General features: G+C 39.0%; 1 protein-coding gene across 1 annotated transcript in view; it reads left to right on the top strand.

The window, feature by feature from the left end:
* Positions 1-359: 359 nt before the first annotated feature.
* The window catches only part of IPCEF1 (interaction protein for cytohesin exchange factors 1), a 181,890-nt gene continuing 159,402 nt past the window's right edge, over positions 360-22,847 (top strand). The window contains exons 1-2 of the mRNA XM_047858607.1: positions 360-478; positions 18,577-18,658. The gene's annotated coding sequence lies outside the window, so the exon portion shown is untranslated. The remainder of the gene's footprint in view (positions 479-18,576; positions 18,659-22,847) is intronic.

Here is a 22,847-nt window from a genome sequence, read left to right as displayed (position 1 = left end):
GTTACCAAGTGGCATCTCCACTAACCACACTGAGAACAGCTTGGCAAATGTTCCCACCCTCCACGCTTGTGCATAAACATCTTTGCCTCCAAAACAGGAAAGTAGCACCAGGTAGTGTTTTGTACATGTGTCCTGGGAAATGAATCCACTGTGCAGCGTTTAGGGATAAGTGAAGTCAGATAGATGGGACACACCCACGTTGTGTGCATGGTGCCCTGGATTTGGGAATCCAGGAAAGGATCAATAACAATAAGAGGGAAGAACAAGAAAATTGAGGAAGTAGAGATGATAAATACTTCCTCTTCTTTCGAAAGAGCTTTACTCCGTTCTCAGCTTCTAATCTAGTCCTGCGTAGACTGAGTCTCCAGAGCTGTGGTTGCTTAGAGTGGAATCCTCAACCTTTGCCTCAGTGGATTATGAGTGTTCCGAATGCAGGGATAACTAGCCAGCTCTTGGATTTACCCTCTTTTTCTTGCATGTAAGTAAAGTCACTCCTTGGCTGATGTATCAGAAGTCATTGCTTGGCTTGTCAAGATGGCAAAGAAATTGCTATGCTAGCACTCTCTTCAGAATGGTGATGAGTTTTAAAATGTGACTTTGGGGGCACCTGGATGACTCAGTCGGTTAACAATCCGACTCTTGGTTTCCGCTCAGGTCATGATCTCATGGTTTGTGAGATCGAAACCTGAATCAGGTTCTTGTGCTGACAGCGGGAAGCCTTCTTTGGATTTTCTCTCTCTCTCTCTCTCTGCCCCTCCCCTTCAAAATAAATTTTAAAAACTTAAAAAAAAATTTAAAAAAATAAAATGTGACTCTCGGGATAAGATGTTTGCTCAGCTCTTCATAAACATGCTGCTGGGAAGTCTGTGTTAAAGTCACTCTTTAGCTCTCTTAGAATTAGATAATGGTTGTAAGCTCATTCTTCTTTTCTCTTTCTTAAATGGATGTTGTATTGACGGTTGCTTGGATTGCAGATCAAGGGTTTGATTTAGAAAAGCACAATTCAGCATTTGTTTCGGTCCTGAGGAGTTTGCTTGGGGAAACACTCTGTGGCCACCCTCTTTTGTGAAGCTGTGTTCTCTGTAGAGAATCCCCCTTTTGTACGTGGGCAGCTAGAAGGGATTTTACCGTCAGTAAAGCTCACAGGCTTGAAAAAATACCTGTATAAAAATGAGAATTTAGGTAGTGTTGGTTCCCAGGTTTTTACCAAGTACATTTGGAGCATTTGCTTTTCTTTGATCGTGTATATGTGAAAGAAATTTAATTGCAGAAGCCAGAATTGTCACTCTCCAAGGCATCTTTGACTGTAGTCGTGGATTTTATTTGTCTGTAGGGGCCTGGATGTTCCTAGTACTGTCCTAGGCATTGCATAGTCATATATAGAACCTGATTCCTCTACCCTAATAATTTTACATAGAAAATAGGAACAGAAAGAATATGGGTTTCTTTCACGCAAATGAGGAGGAATAGTACTTCAGTGTATGTATTTGTTGAGGTACTCATTCTTTAATCGATGTTTTGATTTTCTTCCTTTCCTCTCCTTATATATCAAGGGTGTTTTGTGGAGAGGGTCTGTGTATAAACTATTGCAGGCAAGCTGCATTAAGCAAATACACATCAGCTGAGTATGGAAATAGGAAGTTCTTGCCTGCGGTAGTTTTCTGTGGCAATAAGCGATAAGAAATTACTTCATGACTATTGCCTGAGACTTTCCTTTTGACTCGCGTATCCTTCTCGAACGGCTCACTTCTGCTTTCCATCCAGCATGGACGGCTAGTCTGTGTGAACTGGTAACGCAAACACAGGTTGACAATTTGCACGCGTGTTTCATATGGTGAAAATGAAGAAAATCCTTAAAATATGAGCTCTTGGTGTTGAAAACAATCCTACAAATGGGGGAGTTACTACACTCTGAGCACTCAAAACAGTGTGTACCACATAGCACGCTCTCAGTTTTTGTTGAATGGATAAATGATTGGGATTGTTCATACAATGAGTGTCGTGGGGTAGCCTTTGCTTTACCTCTGTTACCCTGATATTTAAGGAAATGCTTGTTGGAAGTCAAAGGGAAGCAGGAGAGGAGGAGAACATAAAGGTGAAGAGGGAAGAAAAGGTATGTAGGGATGGGATCGAAAGACATGGTGATGGAGATAAGAAACCCTAAGGGTGGAGATATAGCGGTCGAGAGGAGTGGTTATGGGAGAGCAGTGTGACACAGCCAGGAGAATACATAAACTTGGGGTCAGACCCAGCTATTAAAAATCTGTATTCATCTCTTACTAGCTCTGTGAACTCTGGACCCGTAGTGCAGTGATTATAACACTCTGAGCTTTTTGGGTTGTACATAAAGATCACAAATCCGACGGCACAGGGCCTGCTGCTTCGTGGATCTTCACGAAATGGCAGTTGTCAGGATATTTTCTTCAGCTTTCAAATCATCACAGCTACATTTAAAAATTTAACTACCCATTTATCTTTTCTTCTTTACAAATTACTATTTTTATTTGAGAGAGAGAGAGAGAGAGAGAGCAAGTAGGGGAGAGGGGCAGAGGGAGGGAGAGAGAGAATCCCAAGCAGGTTCCATACTCAGCGTGGAGCCCAAGGCGGAGCTCGATCTCACGACCGTGGGATCATGACCTGAGTCAAAATTAAGAGCCAGGTGTTCAACCAACTGAGCCATCCAGGAGCCCCTATCTTTTCTTCTTTTTGCTTTTCAGTATTTTCTAAATTACATAAAGAAGCATGGTTCTTTTAAAAAATTATGTATTAAAAATAAATGTTATAAGCCTAATTATCAGGATAGTTAAGCTCATGGCAGTATATCTAAATAAAGGAATACCAGGGGCGCCTGGGTGGCTCAGTCAGTTGAGCATCCGACTTTGGCTCGGGTCGTGATCTCATGGTTTGTGAGTTCGAGCCCCACATTGGCTCTGTGCTGACAGCTCAGAGTCTGGAAACTGCTTCAGATTCTGTTTCCCTCTCTCTCTCTCTCTCTGTCTCTCTCTCTGCCCCTCCCCTACTCACGCTCTGTCTCTCTCTCTCAAAAATAAACATTAAAAAATCTTTTTAAAAAATAAAAAATAAATAAATAAATAAATAAAGGAATACCATCAATACAGTGATGCTTATGGAAGTATTGTCATCTATTAATGCTAAGCAAAAAACGCAGAAGCACAACCTTGTCAACTATGAAAAAATATTGTAGAGAAGCAAGATTGATGTAAATATGTTAAATGTTACTATATGATTAGTGGATTTATAGCTGATAGTTACATTTGTCTTTGTACTTTCCTATTTTTTTTTCCAAATTTTCCATTAGTGGAGCCTATCTGGACTACCTTAGTCATCTGAATACAAAGTAAATGTTGAATTAAAATAAGTGAACAAAAATTTAACCCTCTTTTAATTTTCCACCAAAAACAAAACAAAAGCAGGGGTGCCTGGTTGGCTCAGTGGGTTGAGTGGCTGACTCTTGATTTCAGCTCAGCTCATGATCCCAGAGTCATAAGATCGAGCCCCTTGTTGGGCTCCACACTTAGCGTGGAGCCTGCTTAAGGTTCCCTCTCTCCCTCTGCCTCTCTCCCTGGCTCACACTCTCTCTTTCTGGAATAAATAAATAATTTAAAATAAATGAATGAATGAAACAAAAGTAGCTTCTTAGTTATAGTGTGCTGATGTTTGTGTTCATTGCAATCTAAGAAATGACACAATTTGTGTTATTTAATCTTTGTATGGGGATTCCTTTTGAGATTAAGACTGGTGTGGAGTAATGTGAAAGCTCTGAATTGAGAATAAGCAAGTAAGATCTTACCTGGGACTGACTGGTCTCATTAGTGCCTATAATCACATAAGAATGGGTTATTTTCTTTGGATGATGTATAACTGCCTCTAAACCTGTATTTGATGACTTTCTGGCAAGTTCAACAGTGAATTCAATAGTTAATAGTTCTAAATTAAATTTAGACTTGACAGCATAAGAGTAGATTACTTAATTTTTTTAAAATGTTTATTTATTTATTTTTGAGAGAGAGAGAGAGAGAGAGAGAGAGAGAGAGAGGGAGGAAAAGGGAGGGAGAGACAGAGAGGATCTCAGTGAGGTTCTGCACTAACAGTGCGGCTTGTTTGGCCCAAGCTCAAACTTATGAACCAAGAGATCATGACTTGATCCAGAATCAAGAGTCGGATGCTTAACCACCTGAGCCACCCAGTTGCCCCAAGATAAATTAATTCTTTTAGGGCATATTGATTTATCTTTACCATCTTGGCATACATAGGGAGAGATCAGAAAAACGTTTTTGTGAAGTCAAGAAATAATTCTTGTTGTAGGGCCTTGGCCATCCCATCTCATGGTGCCAGCCTGTCACTATGCAGGAGTCGCTGATCAGAGACTAAACTGGAATCAAATATTTGGGTTTCTAGGTAGTGAGCAAATCTCCTTTGTCTCAGAAATGATCAAGTGAGAGATATTTGCCAAAGAGGCAAAAGATGAACGGTTGTGAGCCAAAGCCAGGGCTCCCAAACTGAATGACTGTTGAAATAGAAGCATTTGAAAAGTGAAATTCAGCTAGCTTAAATTCACCCAATTACTAGAATGTGGATAAACCCTTTCAAAAATGTCTGAATACATTAATGAAAATGAGTTAAGATTAGAAACGCAAGAATTAACCTAACAGACAAGAAACCTCATGCCCAAACAGCCCAGGGCGGAGTATGAACCGAACTAGAAATAGAGGCACAACAGACTTTTGAATTGAGTCCGTAGCATTTTCTGAACATTTCACGTGTGGAGCACTGAATAAAGACCAATGATATTATTGAACACTTGCTATGTGTTCCAGGCACTATAACTGGCACTTTTACTCTACATGAACAATTTCAGTCACTGCTCAAAACAACCCTAAGAGACAGCACTGTTGGCATCTCCGTCAACCTGAAGACCAGAGAGGAAAAGTACTCTGTCTAAACCCCCACACAATGCAGGGGCAGAGACGGGGCTCAAGCCCAGATCTCTGTGTGTCTCCCCTGTGGCCTGACCACTGTGCTACCGGGCCCTCTGTTGTTTTCATTCACACTAGAGATCTTCTTACATAAACTAGTGGTTCCAGGCCAAGAATTAGGAGGCAAAGTGTGGGTCTGAGCAGATGCATCATTTACTTTGAAATCTCTTTAAGTGAACTTCCTTTCCATTTTCTGACTGAGGAGGTAATAAAAAGGAATTTTTCCTTTTTCTTCAGCTAATTTCCCATGCCCTGACACGATGGCATGTATGGTTGTCACCGTAGCCAACTTCTAGGCAGTCTGGTGGGATTATGTGGGGACCATCACCCAAACTGGCAGGCAGGAAAGAGGCCGGGGGACAATGGCATTCAAGGCGCTCAGGACCATCCCCGGGCTATCCACAGCCCCAGTCAAGGTACACAGTTTCATCACCACAAGGATCCTTCTTGGGTCCCTTTTATAATAATACCTTATCTGATTTGAAAACATTCAATTTGCATTTTGAGTGTCAGTGGACTCCTACTGGATGGGCCTTTATATTAGGCTCTATGTATTAGTGGGGACAGCTGAGATCCAGAAGTGAGGAGACCCAGGCTGCCCGTGACGGGTAACAGCTGGGTGCTACCAACTGAGCCATTTAACGTGAGTCTTCTCATCTATAAAAACTGGGATAAAAATTCCCAACCGGCATGCTGTATGGTGTGGAAGAAAGCAAACACATTATAAACCAATGGGGACTTCTGTCCTCACTCCTATTCCAGTTTCTGACCATGTAGAGACTCATTTGGCATACAAGAGCTTTGTGGCAGAGGAGGATTAAAGGTATTAGGGGGTGTTATTGGCTCAGTTGTGCCTCCCTCCCCCCAAAAGATATGCTGGGGCCCTAGCCCCCAGTACTTCAGAATGTGACCTTATTTGAAAATAAAGTAGTTGTGGTTGTCATTAGTTGAATTAAAGTGAGTTTCATCATGGATTGGACCCCTAATCCGATACGACTGATATCCCAATAAGAAGGCAGCCCTGTAAAGACAGCCGCACAGGGAGAATGCCGTGTGATGATGAAAACAGAGACTGGAGGTACAGAGCTGCAAGTCAACGAATGCCAATGAATAGCCACCCAGCACCAGAAGTCTAGGAACAGGCAAGGAAGGACTCTCCCTTACAGTTTAGGAGGGAGCAGGACCCTGCCAACATCTTGATTTCAGACTTCTGGTCTCCAGAACTGTGAAGGCATAATTTCTTGTTGTTTTGAGCCACCCAGTCGGTAGGATTTTGTTACTACAGCCCTAGAAAACATACAAGGGGAAAGAATAAAAGTCATTTTAAGTGCTGGTGATAAACTCATCCGTATTGCTGGCAAGCACTTTTAGGGAGCAGATCCGGCATGACTCATTTATCTGATTTAACCTGTGGCATTGGGCCTTTAACAGTAGTCACTTCATCATTGAATGCGGATGAATAAAGGCAGTAGACAATGAAAGACATTTACAAGATGAAAATCAGGCTGTTGTGAAATCCATAAAAGGGCATCCTTTCATAAATTGAATCTAGCTAGGGATTCCAGATTATTGGATCAATGTGGTCATTTGCTAGACATGAAACGTTTGTGTCTACTTGGGAGGATATTTTCTTCCTCAAGTTGTATATTGGAAGAAAAGTTTAAATATTCTGATTTGGAAAATAATGTAATGTACTTTGGTACCATCAGTATAAAATCTACAACTGCAATCTAAGCATCTAGCAAATGGAAACTCTCCAGTTAAAGAGATATCAGGTGATTATAGTGGGTTAATCTATAATTGTTGATCCCTTTGATACATAAAATTAATGCGGTACCTGCATAGCTATTAATGACAGCATAAATAACCAGGATTTCAAGCATATTCTTGGGTTTCTCTGCAACATAAGAATCTCCTTAAAAAATCTCTTAAATCCCCTTTTCAATAGAGTTTAAATTACCCTAATTCTTATTACCATAATTACCCCTAGGAGAACAACATTCTTTTAGTAGGCAAACATCATTGTGTGAGGCTGATCACTTAATCTGCACAAAACTAAAAATATAGTTTTGCTTCCCTTTTTAATTGATCCATAGTTAGTTTTCTTTAGACTTGTTATTCATTTTATATACTCTCTTTGAAAATGCTCGGCAGAAATTTGTGAAATTTGATTTCAAATTTGAACAGGGTAGGAGTTCTTTTTTTCCTCTCATGGAGGAAAATGCTTTCTTAGGAGTCTCGTGCACTCTTCTGTAATGTCAGAGAGATACAGAACACTTAACTACTTATGGGCAAATGTGTATATTGACACTGAACCTTGGTTTAAAATAGGAAAATGCAGACCTCTCAGGAAAGAAATGAAACTGACTCAGAATACTTCCCAGGAACCTCAATTTAACATTGTTCATTCCTATAGAATAGAAGTGGTGAGCTTACACTAAGTCACATTTAATGTAAGACCTTTAATCTTTTCAAAAATTGAGCCAATGGCTTCCAACACAGAAACCATACTTTTTAGGCTACTTGTTTATGATTATTCTGTTTGGATACTGCAGAGTATAGCATAGTACTGGGGAGGTTGGCTTCTGGAACATATTTGACGATTCTGCTCATTTAGCAAATTAATGGTTGCAACAAGAACATTTTATCAATTCACTTAAATTGCAGGTCAGTTATAACGACCTTGTTCTTTCCACCTGTTGAAAGCCTGAAGCAAATTTTGCTAGAAGCCTTATTTTCTGGTTGCTTGTTGGACCATAAATCCTACACTCTCTTGCCATCCTGGCCAAAAAAAAAAAAAAAAAAGGCAAATGATTGTTCTCACTAGTGAGTCTGAATGTAAATCACATAATGTGATGGGAGCCTGTTTTTGAATATTCAACATTTACCACATGCCTATTGAATACCTAATATTTTCTAGGTGTTTTATTGCAAGAGAACCAACAAGAATACCTTTTAAGGTCCCTTATATCCTATGAATTAACGGTACCTTTTCTTGGTTAGATTTAGTTACAGCCATCTGTCAAAGAGAAGGATCTGAACTTGAACTCTCTTGGTCAAATGTGGCCAAAGTTTTCCAGCTAGAACTAGATTTCACCCTGGAACACAGACTGCCGAGATTTCCTGTAGCTGGGTTTTCAACTTGATTAATCAAGTAGAGCCACTTCTGCGTAGGTAATGGGGACTTGAGAGGGAATTGTCAAACAAGGTTTGAGCTAGGACAAGAGTACCATTTAGTTTCATTTTGTGAACACTCGTAAACGTTCCAAAGTTATGTACAAATAAATCCATTGCCTTGAGAGGAACGCCAGCTACTCGGAGCTGAGAAGCCAGCAAGCTAGTGCGAGGAGAGAGACACCAGAGCATTTACCAAAGCAGAGTAAGTGAGCAGAGCAAGTAAGCCTCAGGGATGCTCTCTGAGGTGACTTCACTTTCAAGTTTTGGTATTCTTCCTAGCAGCAGCATTCTAGACATGGGGTGTGGTCATTTTTACTTTGCATTCAGTATTGACTCCTGTGTGCTTTGCGTTGGGAGCCAACCAGCAAGAGCTTCCCTTCCTGATCCTGAACTGACTTCGGGCATTGAAGACCTCTGTCTATGCCCCACAGGCTCGTGTTTCTTACCATTGCTCTCAAAGGCTCCACTTTGGTCCAATGTGGGGCTTTTCTCTGTACTCATCCTCCTGGATTCAGCTCTTCAGGATGGATCATATATCCAAATTATCACTTCTATAAGACTTCAGGACTCAGGGCTTTCTACCACTTCTACCTTAAGGCATTATGCTCTATCTCTCTTAAATTTCTCCCTAAGCCTTTCAACTATAGCGTCTACTCTGATTTACTTCTTGGCTCTCTGTCTTGCTGCCTCTAGAGTTTCTCTCTTGGGAAATTCCCTGGCTTGAAATTTTTTCAACTGTTGTTCAACAAAATATCAGAACACACATCCTTCCAGTCTTGATCTAACTCTGGTTCCCCACTCAGTTTCTTCTTGGCAGCAGGGTTACCCATATGCACTGACATTATTTATCGTCATGTTTAAAGTTGAATTTTTACCCAACATTCTTGGGATGTTTTTCTTATACTCTTCTGAGAATTCGTGGAAAGTTGATCAAAACAAATGAACTTGGTTAGGTGTCATGTTTAGAACAGCCATTAGATTCTCTTCTTCCCTCATTTAGGGGTTGACAGCACTTTGTCCGATCATACTGTCTTACACATTGATATTGTGTACTTGTGCTTGTCCCTGGGTCAAGTTAGCTTTGGTATCTAGTACTTCTCTTCCTGACCAGCTGGTCATTCAGGTAAGAAAAACTTTCTTCTTTTTTCCCCTGTTCACCCCAATCAATAGTCCCCAGGCAGTCTTGGCTGTGGCCAAATATCTTTTCTTCCCACTTACCCCCAGATTCTGTACCTCTTCTTTATGATTACTCAGGCACCGTGGACTAATGTCTCCACTGAGCTCTACCCTGTGCTTGCCTCCTCGGCATGTGTCCGGTCTCCTGGTGTAAAGGAAAGATCCTGTGATTCTTTGGCTTGCATCCTCCGGGGCGTTGAGCAAGTACGACAAAGACTTAGGTTTAGCAATCTTTTTATTATGGAGACCTTTCCATTGACAGTCTCCTCTATTCTCTTGGAGAGCCTGGAGAAGTTTCACCTATGAACGTTTCAGTGTCTATAGCTTAGGATTGGGCAAGTAGGAAGCTGCTTCTTCAAAAATGTTTTTCTAGCTTTTTTGTTTTTGTTCTGTTCTTTCACAGGGAGATGTCCTTCTAAATCCTAAATGCCTATTCACGTGGAAGCTCTGAGCTGTGGCTGCTTTACAATTAACTGAGCATTGTGTATGTGCATTTTCTTACATTGACACAAAGACTTTGTGCTGTCCATATGTGGGCCAGATAGTAACACATCCATTGAGGAAACTGAGGCTCAGAATGGTTCCATGGTGTGTCCAAGCCAGAAATGGCTGAGCTGAGTCTTGCACTCTAGTTTATTGTCTCCTACAGGAGGTTTTCCCCCTTTGGAGCATTCTATTGCCTGGCCTTTATTAATAAGTTGTCTCTACTGATTTATCATCAAGGTGAAGTTTGAGTTCAAGTCTAATCATTGAGTTCAAGTCTAATCATAACCTCAGTGGGTTATCCCATCAGGCAAGTATTCTTAACCTTACACTTGCGTAGGTTGGGAGGCCCCTACTCGTCTGTCTCAGGTGCCTGGTGTCAATGTCACACCATAGAATCAGATGCCAAACCTATTTTAGCTAAGAGGGAATTTAGACCCCATTTACTCTAATGCTGCCACTTAATGGATAGAGAGCCGAAATCCAAAGAGATTTTGTGATTTCTGTGTATAGCTTGTTGTGATTGCTATGCATAGCTTGCTGGAAATAACACTCAGTTCACTGCCTAGATTTCTTTAGTCCTAGATGTTCTTCACTGTTATATCTGGGTTAAAATGGACACATTCTTAGAAGAGAAAGGTCTTTACGTTGTTATGAGTTACTAACACCAATGTGTGCATTAGCCAGTCAGATCTTTCCAACTGAGAGCTAATTCAGATCGCCAACCCAGCTGGCCTACATACCCAACCTTGAGGTGACGAATGCCTGATCTAGACCCTCTAAATATTAACTGCCCAACAGCAAAGGCTGCATCACTTATTTTGTAAGGTTATTTCAGTTTTCCTCATTTTAAATGTCTTTCTGTCAAAGGCTTGATGATTTGGAAGTCTGCACAAGATGGAGGTGGAGAAGGGCACTCTTAACTGGCATAGAAGAGGTGGGAATTGCCTCAGACTTCCACAAAATGCTTAAATCCCTGAAGGAGAGAATCTCTTCAAACTTTTTCAAGATTTTTTAATCAGAAAGTTTTTAAATACACACACACAAAACCACCAATTTTATCTTCTTGATTTATTAAGCTTAGACTCTCAGATAACTACTTGTCATTCACAGGCTTTCCCCAGAAGTTGAATTTCCTTCATAAAATGTTATCAGTAGGCCAAATGTCTGGCAGGGTATCAGGTATGAAAATGTCATGGTCCTTGATTGTTTAGTTGCATGTGTATAAATGTGAATTAATGAAATTGTAGCAGAATGTTCTTGGTGGGAGCTGTGTCTTTAAAACATGGAAACAAAAGATTCATTTATTAAGGTTCACCTTTAGCTAATAGACTGTGGAAAAAGCTGTGTCAAACTTCAGAACTAAGCAAGGCTATTTTTGCCCCTGGGAGTCTCGGAGGCAATGTATAGTGATACAAGTCAAGAGGTAAGCAGCACTTAGGAAACCTGGTTCCGTGGCTGAACATACTCGTGAAGGGCACTGTAAGAGAAAATTCTTGGATTGGTTTTAGAGTTGCAGCCGGTAGAACTTTCTTGGGCAGAGTGTTAGTTGAAAGGGAGGCTATAATTTCAAATGTCCTGTTGGTATTCTATTAAAAAGGAAGGTTGTTTCCCATCATATTTTGTTCTGGGGGAGTGGTTTGAATTGGATCTCCTTTGTAGCATACTTAAAAAAAATTGGATGCTGCATTTGTTGTTATTGGTTATTGACGTGTTGTGTCAGAGGGGATTATCCCTACGAGGAAGTATTCTGGTTGGTAATATGGAATTTCAGTTCTTCCCACCCCACACATACTTAGTCTTTTCATCTTCTTCTTGCCTGGGAAACAAGAGAGTGCTCCTTGAGACAGAGGTATGTTGTGCTGTAATTCGTACAGATGGAAACTTCGGGTTAGCTATGAGCTAATACAAAATTTTAGCAGCATGGATTCCAGAGCGGGGCCAAAAAGTGCTCTAGAATTCGTGGAGAGGGAAACAAAGATTCAAAACTGAAACTGGTCCAGAGTATAAATTCCTCTGATGTCAGGAGATGACCTAACTAGCATAGACTTGTCCGGAAATCTATTCTTTTTATCATTTGTTTCTTTAGTCTTTGGAGGCATTTGACCTTTCATAACACAACGCTAGCATGGAACTATTTGGCACTCAAATGAGTAGAGAATCCTATTTTCTTTTTTGTAGGACTGATCTAGGAAGTCATGACAAAGTTGTTCATGTGAATAGTTACTCATAAATATTACTCTTAGTTGTTTTTTCAAAAAGGTAACTTTAAACTTTTTTTGTTTCCCAGAAAAAATTAGATCCTAAATGAATACTTTTTTGTGCCGCTCGGTGTCTAAGAGTATGTCTTCATGTCGTCTTCTGAGGTTATGCTTAGTAGCCTTGAAAAGAGCTTTAAACTATTTTGGCTTGCTATTTATGATGCACCAGTCTGTGTTTTAGGTTGAGTATCACTCCCTATCACATTAATCAATCTTAAAGTATACATTGGAATTCCCTAATAGCTGATAGTTTTTTATTTGACAGTGTTTTGAATAATTCAACAGCACTGAATGTCTAAGTTGCTTAATTTTTCTCAGGTGAAACCAAGAATCTAGAATGATAAAGCAGAATGGGAACCTCACACATCACCTGGCATCAACACTTGGATTTTAGACATAGGAACCGTGAGGCTGGAGAGAATCTGAGTCTTTCTTGAGGTCATATTGCTAACTTGTGGCAGAGAGAAGAGAGGAAGACAGAGAGGCTCAAAAATTAGGCAAACTTCTTCACTGAGGGATTTTTTTTTTTAGGGCCACTGATATGCTGACATGTGTTATAAATCCCCAACGAGGAGAATATGTTTAGTTGTACGGAAATTTAATAAGCAGCTTTCCCCAAATTATTGGCCAAGGAACTACCTCCCTGGCAGAACAGAACAATCTTAGGGTTCATTAAACATGCTTTAGAAACATTGTCTTTTACTGACTCCATCATTTAACCAAAATATGCACTTTTTAAACAAGTGAAACAGTCTTGACAGCCGTAATTTTACATTTTTGTTGGCCTGATTGTTTATATCTAGGGGAAAAGATATGGAGAGGCAATGGAAATGAGAATAGTAAGTGACATTGGAATTGTCTTTGTTCTGAATCCGCAGGGCATAAATTAGATTTAAATCCTAAAAAAACAAATTAAGTGGCAAGGGAGTGAGAAGTTTCTTAACTCTCAATATGTAAACTGTAAAACAAAGATAGAGAATTAGCAATGTTTTGTTGCAAGGAGCACAAAATTCTTAAACATTATGAATACATGTGGAGGCATAAAGGATGAACCTTGTCTTGCTTCTCCTAAGTCAGCAAAGTCTATCCAAATTATGACAATGACAATTGTATCAATAAGAAACTATAGTAACTATGTTATATGAAATTGAGTATATTCACTTAAATAAAACAAGGTGTTATGCCCAGAATTCGTGATCCCCAAAGACCGCCAGGGAGCCGAGTCTGATGCAAAAGCAAAGAGACTTCATTCGAGCTAGCTCGAGCTCAATCCCCTACCTACACCCACGCAGCAGTGAGATACCGGTGGGGGGGGGGGCGGGGGGAGCCAGTTTCAAAAGGACAAAAGGTTTTATTGGGGCCTAGGGGCAGTTGGTGAGGTAATGGCTATGGCCTCAGCCGATTGGCTGGGGAAGGGTCGGAGTCCTGTTAGGCAGGTGAGCGGGAGGTTACTCAAGGGGAGGAGGCGTGGTCAAGGTGAAGGGCACAGAATAAGATGGAGTCGGCTGGGGTAGGTCCGCCCTTTCAAAGGGACGTCCAAAGGAAATGTTCATGAAATTGTGGTCAAAATTACTAGACTGAACAGAATTCAACAGAGACTTTTATTATTTCCCCCCCAGGAGCACATTAGAGCTCTGAGGACAGAGACTCACGTTTTTGTCCACTACCTGTACTCCCAATGCTTAAAAGAGTGAGTGGTATAAAACAGATGCTCAGAAAATGCTTGTTGAATAAAATAATTTAGTTTGTTTTATTAATTATACTTCACTGATAAGGTGATGCAGACATTCATTTAAAAATTTAAACATTACTTGGGCGCCTTGGTGGCTCAGTTGGTTAAGCATCTGACTTCGGCTCAGGTCATGATCTCATGGTTTGTGAGTTTGAGCCCGGCTTAGGATGAGCTCATGCCTCACTTCAGTGAGCCCTGCTTCTCCCTCTCTCTCTCCCTCTCTTTCTCTGTCCCTTGCTCACTTGTGCCCTCCCCTCAAAAAAAAATTTTAAACATTATGGAAAAACACAGGTTGAAAACTTATATTTATTTTTCATCCAAAATTTCCAGACTCCCACCATGGAAGAAACCACAATAACCAGTTTGCATAATGTTCTTCTAGAATGTTCTATGCAAATCTAAGCATGCATACATATATACGTATATACGCACATATATTTATTTTTTACTTTTTTTAGAGAGAGATCACATGCAAGTGGGAGAGGGGCAAGGGGAGAGAGAGAGAATCTTAGGTAGGCTCCATGCTCAGTGTGGAGGCCATGGTCAGGCTCACTCCCATGACCCCAGGATCCCGACCTGGGCCAAAATCAAGGGTCAGAAGCTCAACTGACTGAGCCACCGAAGCGCCCCTACACACATATTTATAAATATAGTTGTTTTTAAACAGGTAGAGGCACACTGTATAGATTGGTCTATATCTTTTTTTTTTTCACTTAAATATCTATCTTAATGACATAGATTTTAAGAATTGCTTCCAATAAATGAAAACTGTATAACACTGACATTTTACTTTTCATTTCTTGATGATTTCATGTTATAAACCATTTGTGTTTCCTTTCTATGAACTGCCTCTAAGTTCTTTGTCATTTTTTCTGTTGGTTTAATGGCGTTTTATAACTGATTTGTAAGAGGTCTTTATATATGAAGGAAATGAGCTCATTGTCATATGTGTTGAAATATTTTTCCCAGTTGATCATTTGTATTTTGACTTTGGTATTTTTTTCTGTGCAGAAAAAAACATTTTTTTATACAGTCTTAACTCACTAATCTTTCTGGAATTTGGGTTTTGTGTATTGCTTAGGAAAGCGTTCTCCTCTCCAAAAAGGAAGAAATTGCCCTATATTTACTTCTCATAGTTTTATTACTTTATCTTATATATTTAAATCTTTGGCTTACCTCAAATTTTCTTTGATGAAAGCTTTGTTAGATGTTTTCCACATGGTTCATCAGTTGAATAAGCCACATTAATAAATTTCAATATATTTAAGCATTCATTAAAAATAATCTAACTTTGGGGGTACCTGGGTGGCTCAGTTGGTTGAGTGTCCTACTCTCAGTCTTGGCCATGATCTCGCAGTCGTGAGACTGAGCCCCACATTGGGCCCACGCTCACAGTGCAGAGCCTGCTTGGGATTCTCTCTCTCCCCATCTCTCTGCCCCTCACCTGCTCATGCTCTTTCTCTCTAAAAAAAAATTTACCTTTATTATTATGGAAAATTCCAAACTTACGAAAGTAGATAGGGAAGAGTGGGGAAGATGACCTGATAGGCAGGATCTGGACATTTTTCACCTGATAAAAGACTGGAAATTTTCATTCCTTTCAGTTTAACAACTTCAGCTGCGTATGTGGGAATGATCCCTCACATTACTTTCAACAATTAAAACCAACAACCATTTCCCTAAAGGAAAACTTAAAAGTCTCCACAATTTTAAAATGCTGTAACAGTAATGATTGCTGGGAGCAAAATATCAAATGATATAATTCTATTTCCCTTCTCATTATCTTTCTGTTACTCTTCACTCCGTGAACTCGAAGGGTGCCTACAATCACACGGAAAAATCTGACTCACTGAAGAATAACATCAACAGAATTCATTTTGTCAATTTTCTAAGTCTAAGTGGATTTTTAATATTTTCTCAGCATAGAGAAAATATAGAAGCAAATGCTTGGATGACAGTATGTATTAGTGTATTTTGTTATTTTGTGTTCCTGGCAATATTTTTATTTTTATCTTATTTTTCAATATATACCTGGCTAGACTTGGTGAACCAAAGGCACAGCTAGTGTTAAATAGATGCTGCATTAAAATATATAATCATTGCCGGAGAATGAGAAGACAAGCCACAGACTTGGGAAAATATTTGCAAAAGGCATATCTGATAAAGGACTGCTATCCAAAATATACAAGGAAGGCTTAAAACTCAACAAAAAGAAAACAAACAACACAATTAAAAAATGGGCAAAATATTTGCGTATACACCTCCTCAAAGATACAGAAGACAAATAAGCATATGAAAGATGCCTAGCATCTTACTGTTGTTCAGGAAAATGCAAATTAAAACAACCCATTAGAATGGCCCAAACCCAGACCACCGACAACACCAAATGCCAGTGGGGGAGTGGAGCAACAGGAACTCTCATGCGTCGATGATGCGACTGAAAGAGAGCACCGCTATTTTGGAAGGGAGTTTGGCGGTTTCTTACAGAACAAAACCTATCCTTACCATACTATCCTTCAATTGCACTCTGTGGTATTTATCCAAAGGACTTGACAACTTATGTCCGCACAAAAATCTGCACAACAGATATTTATAGAAACTTCGTTCACAGTTGCCAAAACTTGGAAATAACCAAGATTTCCTTACTAGGGGAATGGATAAACAAACTGTGGCCTATCCAGTCAATGGAATGTTATTAAGTGCTAAATGGATATGAGCTATCCAGCCATGAAAAAGCATGGAGGAACCTTAAATGAATCTTCTAAGTTAAAGAAGCCAGTTTTGAAAAGGCTACTACTGTATGATTCTAACTGTATGACATCCTGGAAAATGCAAAACTATGAAGACAGTAAAAAATCAGAGGTTGATGGGGTGGGGTTAAGGAGAGGACTTTCAGGGCAATGAAAATATTCTGTATGTTACTCTACTGGTGGATACGTGCCATTATAGATTTTTCAAAACCCATAGAATGTACAGCACCAAAAGTGAACAGTCATGTAAACTATGGATTTTGGATGATAATGAGATGTTAGTTGTAACAAATGTATCACTGGTGGCAGCAGAGAAAGGCGCTGAAATCTCTGACTGTAATGGTGAGTTTTTGCTCATTTTTGATGGTCAAAAAATGGTCAATTTTTGCTACATGTATTTTGAAGCTCTGTTACTATCTGTTTAAACTTGTAGGGCTTTAGGGTGCCTGGGTGGCTCAGCTGGTTAACCAGACTCTTGATTTTGGCTCAGCTCATGATTGGTGTGTCAATTCGAGTCCCTCATCAGGCTCTGTGGACAGTGTGGAGCCTGCTTGGGATTCTCTCTCTCCCTCTCTCTCTCTGCCCCTCCTGGTTCTCACTTTCAAAATAAGTAAATAAACTTAAAAAAACCCAAACACGTAGGACTTTTGGATCTTCTTGATGAATCAACCCCTTTGGCATTATGAAATGCCCCTTTATGTCCCAGCTAATGTACTTTGCCCTAGGTACAATTTGTCTGATATTAACATAGCTTTCTTTTGATTGTTACCATGGTTTATAATTTTTCTATCCTTTCTCTTAACCTATTTGCGTCTTCATTTTTGATACATTTCTTGTAGGTCGCAGTTGGATATTGCTTATTTATATCCAATTTGACAATCTCCATCTTTTAATGGAGTGTTAGAGCATTTACATTAAATGTGATTATTTATGCAGTTGGTTTTAAACGTAGCATATTGCTATTTGCTTTCTATTTGTCATGTTGATTTTTTTGTCCTCTTTCCTTTAATTCTGTCTTCTTTGTTTTTTGTTCTTTTTGTTTGTTTGTTTTAGAGATAGCGTGAGGAGGGGTCAGGGGCAGCGGGTTGGGGGGAGAGAGAGAGCGAGAGAGAGGGAGAGAGAGAGACTCTAAGAATCTAAGAATCTAAGCAGGCCCCACACTTAGCATGGAGCCCAAAGTGGGGCTTGATCCTACCATGCTGGAATCATGACTTAAGCCGAAATCAAGAATCAGACACTCAACTAACTGAGTCATCCAGGTGCCCTTATTCTGTCTTCTTTGTGATTAATTGTACATTTTTTACAATTTTATTTCATGTCCTTTGTTGGCTTATTAACTATTACTCCTTGTGAATACTTAATGGAGATCCTCTGCAAATCTCTTGAAGTCTTTTTTCTGTATAGCTATCTTTTCTCTATTCCTCTGCCCTGTGAACTCTGATTGCCTTGGTGTTCCCAGCAAAGTTTTCTCAACTCAGAAGGACCTCTGCACTCTATCTAGTGTTCCCCCCATTTCTCTGGGGACTGAAAGCTTTCTCCATGCCCTAAACTGAAGTGATCATGAGGCTTACCTCACTGGTTTCCTATCTCTCAGGGACCGCTGTCCTACATTTCCTGACTTCCAATGTCATGAAAGCCATTGTTTCATATAGTTTGTCCAATTTTTGTTGTTGTTTCAGGAAGGAGGGTGAATCCTGTATCTGTCACTCTATCTTGCCGGAAATGGAAGTACTTAGGAGGAGTTTTGCACCACTTGTTTCCTCTGCCTGTGATACTCTTCCGTTTGAACTTAACACGGCCAAATCTTTTTTAATCATTTAGATCTTAGTCAAGTGTCAGCCTCTTAGAGAAGTTCTCCCTGATCCTCAATCCAAAAGAGCCACCCAGACACTATCACACTTTTCTATCCCTTTGTCCCTGATACTACTTTCTGATATTTTCCCCAGGTGATTTAATTATTAGGTTTTTCTAAAAAATATATCTTTCTTTTTTTTTTCCAGATTACAAACTTCAAGAGATTAGGGATGTTGTAGGTCATATTCACACTGATTCCCTATTGCCTGAGGCGGTACTCAACACGTGGTAAGCATTTGACATGTATTTATCGAATGAATGAATGAATGAATGAATGAAGTGAATTAATGAATCCTTCTCTTTCTTACATTGCAAACTGTATAATTCCTTCTCCAAATGTGGTCTGTGGGGGGCGCCTGGGTGGCTCAGCTGGTTAAATGTCTGACTCTTGGTTTCAGCTCAGGACATGATCTCATGGTTTGTGGGTTCAAGCCCCACGTTGGGCTCTGAGCTGACAGTGTGGAGCTTGCTTGGGGTTCTCTCTCCCTCTCTCTCTGCCTCTCCCCTGCTTGTACACACACACACAAATAAATAAATAAACTTAAAAAATAATATGGTCTGTGGACCAGTGCCAGTTCACAAAATTACTGATCCATGATGAAATACATTCAGAAATTGAGAGTAACTTTAGAAATTTTCTACCAACTTAGCACAGCAATTTTGTGTTTATTAAATCTAATGAAATTTTGAGTTCTTGTGGCTTGTGTGCCTTTTAAAAATTTTATTTTTCTGGTAATTAATTTGTCTTTTATAGAAGTATCACTCTGCAATGGATTAGAATTAAAAAGAAAAACTGGCCCCTTCAAACTGTAATTAGTTCATTTTTTCGGTTTCTTTTTTAAGTTTATTTACTTATTTTAGAGAGAGAAAGAGAGAGGGGGAGGGAGGAGGCATGCACAGAAGCACAGGAGGGACAGAGAGAGAGAGGGACAGAGAGATTCCCAAGCAGGCTCCATGCTGCCTGCACAGAGCATGATGTGGGGCTTGAATCCACTAACCATGAGATCTTGACTTGAGCCAAGATCAACAGTCAGACACTTAGCCAGGCACCCTCAAACTGTAGATAGTTTGATAACCTCTGGATTATATGCCATGGGGAAAAGAGTATTGAACTTTTAAAGGAATCAAGTTTGGGGGCACCTGGGTGGCTCAGTCGGTTGAGCATCTGACTTCAGCTCAGGTCACGATCTCACGGTTCGTGAGTTCAAGCCCCACGTCAGGCTCTGTGCTGACAGCTCGGGGCCTGGAGCCTGCTTCAGATTCCGTATCTCCCTCTCTCTCTGCTCCTCCCCTGCTCACACTCTGTGTCTCTCTCAAAAATAAATAGGGGCGCCTGGGTGGCTCAGTCAGTTAAGCGTCCGACTTTGGCTCAGGTCATGATCTCACGGTCCGTGAGTTCGAGCCCCGCGTTGGGCTCTGTGCTGACAGCTCAGAGCCTGGAGCCTGCTTCAGATTCTGTGTCTCCCTCTCTCTCTGGCCCTCCCCCGTTCATCCTCTGTCTCTCTCTGTCTCAAAAATAAATAAACATTAAAAAAAATTTAAAGAAATAAAGATTAAAAAATTAAAAAAAATAAATAAAGGAATCAAGTTTCAGGAAAGTAATTTGTTTTCCACTTAATTCTGACTCAATGTACATTAATTTGAGTTTTTCATATGCACAAGGAGGGTGATGCACCATATCAGGAGTTACTACTTTTCTTTTTTCATACTCTCTTCTTTGGAAGCAAATTTAGCTTCACTTCTTGGAGGAAAGGTATCTATGTGTATTCTTTGGAATTCTGTCATAAGGATTTGTCTCCTCTTCTTTATTTATTATTCAATCTTTTATTTATATCAGCAAGGACTCATGAATACGTCTGTTATATTTTCAGTTAGAATTCAATAATATGTTATTTATTTTGTTGTTTAAATTGTTCTGGTCTTGGCAATTGAGTTCTTTTCTGATTGGCTAATATGTCCCTTTGACCCATCTCTATCCTTTTGTTTTTTGAGCACTTCCTTATTAAGCATGCAATTTTAGATTTTATGAATGTATATATCTATATAACCTCCAGTCAGAAATTAGAACTTTTCCATTATTCCAGAAGGTTTCCTGAATTTCCTTCCTGTAAATTTCCACCCACTATATAGGCAACCACTGTTCTGATTTTTATCACTCTAGATTAGTTTTCCTTTGATGTTGAACTTCATGTAGATGGAATCATATAGTAGGTACTCTTATGTGTCTCTAAGATGCTTCATGTTGTTTTGTGTGTCAGCAGTTCATTTTTTTTTTTATTGCTGGATATAAGTACATTGTTTGGATATAAGGTAATGCATTTATCCATTATTTTGTTGATGAATATTTGATTTTTTCAAACTTTTTGCTATTAGAGTTAAGTTGCTATGAATAGCTTTAAGGACATTTGTTCTTTTTTCTTTGAGTAATTACTTGGAGTGGAATTAGGAGGGTAGGTGTAGTCAAACATTTCCCATAGTGTTTGTCATATCATGGTTATTCTACATATTCTCCGTATTCAGTGTTGTTAGCCCTGTTGATTTTAGTTATTCTGTTAAAGTAAAATTTGTGTTTCTTTGATGAAATATTAAGCACATTCTCATGTATTTATTAGCTATTTATATATCTTTTTTGTGAAGGACTTGTTCAAATTTATTTTCTATTTTTTAATGGGACTGTTCTTTTTTTTTTCTATTTGTAAGACTTTTTATATATTCAGGCTACAGTCTTTCTGTTACATATATGTATTATGAATATTTTGTCCTGGCCTATAAGTTGCTTTTTTATCTTATGATATCTTGATGAACAACAGTTTTTATTTTTTTATTTCATCTAATTTATCAAATTATTTTATGTTTTTTCCCTGTTTGTGTCACATCTAAGAAATCTTTCCTTACCCTGAGGCTGTAAAGATATTATCCTCTGTTTTCATCCAGAAACAGTATTGTTTTGGCTTTTACTTTTGATACATAAGGCATTTCACATTAAGTTTTGTTTGCGGAATGAGTAGAAGTTGATATTTACTTTTTCCCATATGAGTGAGTATACAAATTTCCAGATATGTTTAAGGAAGAAAAAGAAAAGGAAAAGAGAAAACACCTTCCATTTCCTTATTGAATTATTTTTGTTTCTTTGTTGAAAATAAATTGACCAATGTGAGTTTATTTCTGGATTCTCTATTTCATATTAGTGATCTATTTGTCTTTTCTTGTACCAATGCCATATTGTCGGGATTCTCTAGCTTTGTAGTAAGTTTTGAAATTAAGAAGTACTATGAATCCTCCATCTTTCTTTTTATTTTTCAAAATTATTTTTGCTACTATAGGCATTTTCATTTCTACAAAAAATTTAGAATCAGCTTGTCAATTTCTACAGAAATATCTTGCTGGGATTTTGATTGGGAGTGAATGACCATACCAGCCAATTTGGTGAGAATTGACATCTGAACAATATTGAGTCTTATCCATGAACATAGTATATCTCTCTATTTATTTAGGTCTTCTTTAGATCTTCTCTCAGCAAGTCACAGTAGTCGTTAGTTTAAAGACTTTACATGCTTTTGTTAAAAATTATCCCAAATTATTCTCTGATGATATTGTAAAGGGAATTGTTTTTCAAATGTTATTTCCCAATTTTTTGCTACTACACAGAAATATAATTTTTATATTAATCTTTTATCCTGTGACCATGGTAAATTCAATGATTACTTTTAAGATTTTTTTTTTTAAAGAATATTTATTAGGATTTTCTACGTGGATTTCTTAGGATTTTCTAAGCAATGTTTTGATTTTCCTTAAGATTTTCTTTAGGAAGCAGTTTTGTCTTTTCTCTTCTAAATCTCTAAGTCTTTTATTATTTTTTTCTTCTTACCTTATTATACCACCTATCACTACCCACACAAGGATAGACAGAAGTAGCAAGATGAGAAATCCTTTGCTTTGTTCCTAACCATAGGGGAGTATTTAATATTTTACCATAAATATGATGTTAGCTGCAAGTTTTTTTCATAGATGGCATTTTATTAGATGGTGTTCCCTTCTATTACTTGCATACTTGGAGGTCTTTCGTTTTTTAATCACAAATGGGTTTTGAATTTTGACAAACACATTTTCTGCATCTATTGAGATGATCTTTGGTTTACTCTCTGTATTTTGAAAATATGGTCATTTATATTGATATTCGAATGTTAAGTCTGGGATCAACTCCCCATAGTTATGATATAATATCATTTCTATATATTGCTGGATTCAACTGCCAATATTTTTTTTCAACGTTTATTTATTTTTGGGACAGAGAGAGACAGAGCATGAACGGGGGAGGGGCAGAGAGAGAGGGAGACACAGAATCGGAAACAGGCTCCAGGCTCTGAGCCATCAGCCCAGAGCCTGACGCGGGGCTCGAACTCACGGACCGCGAGAT

Source organism: Prionailurus viverrinus, chromosome B2 (genome assembly GCF_022837055.1).
Source record: "Prionailurus viverrinus isolate Anna chromosome B2, UM_Priviv_1.0, whole genome shotgun sequence".
Classification (NCBI taxonomy): Eukaryota; Metazoa; Chordata; class Mammalia; order Carnivora; family Felidae; genus Prionailurus; species Prionailurus viverrinus.
This window is presented reverse-complemented; position numbering and strand designations above follow the sequence as displayed.